The sequence below is a fragment of the Hemicordylus capensis genome, chromosome 1 (genome assembly GCF_027244095.1).
Source record: "Hemicordylus capensis ecotype Gifberg chromosome 1, rHemCap1.1.pri, whole genome shotgun sequence".
Lineage (NCBI taxonomy): Eukaryota > Metazoa > Chordata > Lepidosauria > Squamata > Cordylidae > Hemicordylus > Hemicordylus capensis.
Window position 1 is genome coordinate 138,488,793 of NC_069657.1, and position 6,000 is coordinate 138,494,792.

At 46.5% G+C, this 6,000-nt stretch overlaps 1 protein-coding gene across 1 annotated transcript in view; it reads right to left on the reverse strand.

Moving 5' to 3' along the window:
- The window catches only part of BEST1 (bestrophin 1), a 28,884-nt gene extending 23,245 nt beyond the window's left edge, over positions 1–5,639 (reverse strand). Inside the window, exon 1 of the mRNA XM_053286622.1 lies at positions 5,603–5,639. The gene's annotated coding sequence lies outside the window, so the exon portion shown is untranslated. The remainder of the gene's footprint in view (positions 1–5,602) is intronic.
- Between the last annotated feature and the right edge of the window lie 361 nt (positions 5,640–6,000).

The window sequence follows — 6,000 nt, forward strand, 5'->3', positions numbered from 1 at the left end:
CTTCCTGTTTATGAATTTATTTTATTTTTATTTATTAGCTGGCTTAAATATTGGAGGATATTTGTTTGTTTTCCCCAAAGACCAGCAACTTGTTTCTGAGAATATTTTTAGTACACTTTCAGCCATGCAAACAACAACAACAACACACACCAAAAACCCCAGTGTTCCTGACAAGACCCTACAAATACAAAAATGAAATCATAATAGGGAAGGGAATGTGGTGAGATGAACGGTGCTGCTGTTGGTTTTGGAAAGCATCTTCCGAGGCATGCCTGTTCTCTAATGCATACTGCGGCCTGGATTCAGGGGCAAAGCTGTAATTGAAATGGGGGCATGTGAGTGCCCAGCGGCCACCAGTGACTGGGGGCCACCGGCTACCTCCCCCACTCCACGAGGCGTTTGGCTCCTACTTCCACCACCTGCTCTCTCTGGCAGCCACGCTGGTGCCCCGATGCCAGTGAGAACAGGCTGTAGGCAGCTATTTAAGGCATGCCTGTGTGGGCAGCCCTGTTACACTGAGCTGGCATGGTGATATTATCAGGTTGTGTCGGCTCAGCAGAGAGCGGCGTGGATTTGGGGCATCCCAACAGGTAGACAGCCCCTGCCCCTGCTGCCTACTGAAGACAGCGGGTCTCTTCAAATCCTTCCCCAGAGCCCACTCCAACCTTTCTGCGCCACTGTCTGGATTGCTTGTGTCAGTTCTGTGGGAGGGGCTTGTTCTGCCCTGAGTCAGGGGATTAGGCTACATAGCCTTTCAGTACCTTCTACCTCCATGATTGGAGGTAGCTTCCTGCACTCAGGAAGCTGCATCCTGTTCTCCAAGAAACACTTTCAGAAGAAAACATGATGTCTAAAAGCGGCATTCTTAGAATATGCACAGAATTTGGAGTTTGATGGTTAAAAATTTGAAATGGAAAATAATTTTAGCAATATTGGAACACTAATCACAATGTCAACAAAGCACTAGTGTACTTGAAAGGATGCCCCATTAATTTCAGCCGGGTTTACTACTTCCAAACAAGCGTGCTTTCTTAAACCTTGGGAGGCATTTTGTTTTTCAGATACATAATGTTGATATTAACACCTGGAGGTGTCCCAAAGACAGTTTTCCTTCTTGTTCTTCAGATTGCCTTTTAATTTGATGATAATGTGATGAAAATAGCCAACACCTAGAGTTCTGTAAATGCAAACATTCACAGATAATTCCCACATTTCTCACCTCCTGAAGGCATAGAAATGATACTAGAAATGACTGCACATTTTGGCAGTTTGAGCCTCATTATTGCTTGAAAATTGTAGAAATACGTGGCTAAAACCCATGCAGAGATACAAAGCAAGCTAATGGTTCTGGATTTCCTCTGTGTATCTGTACTCTGTAGCATGTAGCCAGACTCACTTGTGTAAGTTATTTGGAGCTTGACAGTTTGGAGGATGCATCCTGTCCATTCCTGTTATTTCTCTGTGTCCAGTGTGCTATGGGGATATCAGAGGTGCAATGAGGCTGGAGGTGGCCTGTGTTCCATAAATGAATCTCCCCCCACCCCCATTTTCTCTTTGCAGTGCCTAATGGCACCACAAAAACGGGTGGCACCTGTTGCCCTGCCTCCTCCTCCTCTCCCTCATTTTGCTCCTTCACTACCTCCCTGCTCCTCCTCCTCAGCAGCCACCAGCTCTGCTCACCCTCACTGGCTCTCCTCTGCAGCATCCCCTCCTTGCTCACTGCTCACCCCTGGGCTATCCCTGGCTTGCCTGCCCTTGCCCCACTTGCCCCTTGTCCCCAACCCTGACCTGCTTGCCCTTGCCCCACTTGCCCCTTGTCCCCAACCCTGACCTGCTTGCTCCTCAGGCAGGCTTAGAGCCTGTTTTCCCCACTGCTTCCTCTCCCCACTCCCGCCAAGTAGCTGTCCAGGCCAGAAGCTCCACCTGGCTCACCTACAGAGCTAAGAGGCTAACAGGCCATGCACTTCAGAGGTTCTGCCTTCAGCCCCTCCACTGTCTCGGCGGCACCAGCAGTCAAGGCTCCACTCTGAAGCAGGTACACAGGCTGCAGAGCTTCTCTCAAGGCAATGGCTCTAGGGGTTCCCCCAAAATCAATTTCATCCAATGGTCCTGTGTTCATGGGACACATTGGAAGAACACCACTGGCTCTGCCCCTGAGGGTTATTCTACGAGTGGATAATGTGTCAATGGTTCTGCCTGGGGCAGGAGGTTGGAGATGATGCCCTTCCCACCATCAGTGGTATCCTCAGCAAAGTTCAGTGTCTTCAGAGAGGCAAAGTTCTGTGGCTGTTTCCGTGAGAAAAGAAGTATCTTAAGCATGTATGCATGTGCATGCTCACACATACATGTCTTTAAGTGTTTCGAAGTGCAATTAATATCCATAAATCTGAATATGAAAGCATCTAACTATGCCACCTATATTAGATTGCTGTTAGACATCACATGTGGGCAACTGTCATATGGAATGTGTGATGTCGATGTAGGATTATCATCATTTTGCTACTTTTTACAGGCTCACAGAGATTCATGAAGCCAAAAAGCATGTCCGAGTCAATGTAAACATTTCTAAAATTATTATTATTATCATTTTATATCCCGCGCTTCCTCCAAGGAGCCCAGAGCGGTGTACTACATACTTAAATTTCTCCTCACAACAACCCTGTGAAGTAGGTAAGGCTGAGAGAGAGAAGTGACTGGCCCAGAGTCACCCAGCTAGTATCATGGCTGAATGGAGATTTGAACTCGGGTCTCTCTGGTTCTAGTCCAGCACTCTAACCACTACACCACGCTGGCTCTTAATAATATCAAGGCTCATGTCCACTAGCCCTTTAATCCAGAAACTGCATTCTGTAATCTAGACTGTATGGCATTGACTGTATGGCAAACTGCATTGGCTTCTGATCTGCTTCCAGGTGCAATTCAAGGTGCTGGTTATTATGCAGAGCCCGACATGGTTTGAGCTCTAGGTATCTTAATGATCACCTGCTCTTGAGATCTGAGATACAAGATCTTCTGGGGGAGGGGGGCTCTGCTCTGCATGCCATTTCCCACAAAGCTTGATGATCAGGCATTTGAGACAGGGACTTCTCAGTCATGGCCCCAAAGTTGTGGAATTCCCTTCCTGGAGGATTGTTGAAAACTATTCAGTTTACTGAGGCCTTTGGAAAGTGATATCAAGCAATTGCCGTGCACTGGAGTGATATGCTCACTCCAAGCATCATTTGATAACCGTCAGCCTAGCTCCTCACCGAGCACCTCCATAGCCAGAACAGAATACTTGTTCCTTTTATAGTACTCATGATACCTGCCAGCTTCCATGTATTTATGCGACTATAAGGTTCTGGCTGAATTGGGGTAGTGTGGCTTAAGGATTCTGTCAGTTCTACAGATATGGATGTAGGAGATGCATAGATATACACACCGGTCATTAAGGACCACTTGCAAATATCACTGGGGTGTGCATGCATTACAGAAACGTCTTTTATGCCTCCACAGCACCCGGGGAAGAATATATCTTTACCAAACATGGGAAATTCCAAGTCTTGTCTGTGTAAATAATGCCTATGAATACTATTTCACTGTACATACAGTCCAAGGCTTTCCCCTATGCCTTTTCCCTCTCAATCTAGCATTGTTTTCTATCTATGTTGCTCATTGCAGGAGGAAATCAGAAGCTTAATATCGCCATATCAAAGTTCTAGAGCCAGAAGAGAAAGCACCCCATAGCAAGATGGAATTGAGTGGAGCTGGAATAAAAGGCATTCTCTGTATTTTCAGATAGGTAATTTCTGGAATAGAGAAAGCCATTGATATATACCAGGGAGGGGTTCCCAATCTTGGGCCCTCCGGTGTTATCAGAGGACAACTCCCACCATCCCCAGTCACAATGGGGATGGACTGTGGCAGTTATTGTCTAACAATATCTGGGGCCCAAGATTGGAAACCCCTGCTATACACAACATTTCTTAACTGCACCTAGAATATCGGGATGGGAGAACAAAATCCCTTTTGAAGGGCTTGTGTTCCTCAACAGACACAGACACAAAAGTAGCTGAATGACAAGGCGTTTAAATATACGATGAATAGCATTGCTGTGCTATTGCATTAGCACAGCATAAGTATGAAGCAATCCATCCATCCATGCATGGCATAGCACAGCTATGAAATTATCTTTCAGTCTAAGAAGCAATCAGTTTATCATAAGACAGGATAGCTATGAAGCAATCAATCTGTCTGTCCATCATAGCACAGTATTGCTATGAAGCAAGCTATTAATTTGATAAGAAGCAAAATAAAAATCATCTTACATCAGTTGTAGTGATATGCAACTAGTTTCCCGTGATAAACTACTCCCTGGTACGCAGTAGTTAAAGCTCCCAAGCTCTCCTCTGATTTAGAAGCTGGTAGACTCAATGAGTGATAGATGCTCAACAAGCATATAAACCTTTGTTTGGATGAGCAGACAATGTATACCATAAAGAGAAAGGGCACATGCCCAAGATGACGTAACATGGATTAGCACACTTTTTTTGTTCTGTCAAAATAGCTACGGCTGCAATCCTATGCATACGTACTTGGAAGTAAGTGCCAATGAAATCAGCAGGACTTACTTTGGAGTAAACATGCATAGGCTAGGGCTGTACAGTATGGCTTAAAGGTGGAACTTCTTATTTCTTTTCAATGCATGGCTGCTTCTGTACAAAATGGCAAACTGAATATGTGTGGAATGACTGCGAGCACAGTGGTTGTTACTCCAGATCCATCCATCCAGAATAAAAAGACATGATCCCATGGACCGGCCATTAGAATCAGAATGCTCTGTAGATCTCCTAGACCAATAGACGGGGGTCATTGGATATGTACTTGCACATAGAAACAAAGCCACCTAGAGACTTTGGTAGTGGTCGGTATACAAATATGTTAAACAAACAAACAAAACGTTGGTCACTGCTTGTGATATTTTTGCCAGCTCTTAAGAATGCAAGCACTTGTAATACTTAAAACAGTTGATCCCTACATGTAATGCCAGTTTCTGCATCTTACAAGGGCATCTCTCTACCTCATGGCTGCATAGGGAGCCCAGATGCAAAGAGGTCATGGGCTTATAGTGGTGAACAAAAGGGGATCATGACAGGTGCAGCACCTCTTCTACACTACTATTCAAGATACAGGAACTCCATCTTCCTTTGCATCTGGTTAGTTAGCTCAGGGGTTCCTAATCTCAACCCTGGGTCTCCAGATGCTGTTGGACTACAATTCCCATGATCACCCCCAGCCACAGTGGCCGGGAGGGGAAGAGGCCACGAACATCTGGGAACCACTGAGTTAGCTGGTAGCTGTGAGAGAAGGCTTGCAGGCATGAGGGCCCTGCGTCCATCAGACAGTGAAAGGAAAAGCCTGAGAGGAAGACTTGCAATAGGAGCAGGCTTAGTTTTTGAAGACGTCATGCTTCTTGAGACAATTGAACCCTTGGAATTGGCAGCCTCGAATAGGAAAAGGCACCCTGATACAAGAGGCAGAAACCGGAGTGTCTTCAAGGAAGTCTAGTCACACATACGGAGCAGCAGCAGTATCAGTAGGAGAGTAGGTAGGTACTACTTACAGAAGCAGGCTCCGGCACTGCGCCTGGGGCTCGAGGAGTTGGGATTGGCATGTGTTACGGCGAGGTCTTTCGCCGGCACACTCCACCTCTTCCCTCTGTGGCTTGTGGGTGATTGAACCTGACAGTGGCCCGGTGCTCTAAGCAGCCTGAAACCCACTTGGGAGCTGCAACCGGTCACTTGATGCCTTAATCCCACTCCCATAACAAAAGGAACTCTGTTGTCTTTTGCTGGGCACTCTCCTAATCTTCCAAGTAAGCCCTGCTGCGTGTTTAGAGAGGCAGCCGGGGGAGGGGAGACGGGGGTGGTGCCTCAGCTGCTGCTGTTGCTGCTGCTCCTCTCTCCTGGCACAGCCGGGCGGCCGCAAGAAGAAAGGCATTTGGCTAATTCTTTCCTGTTT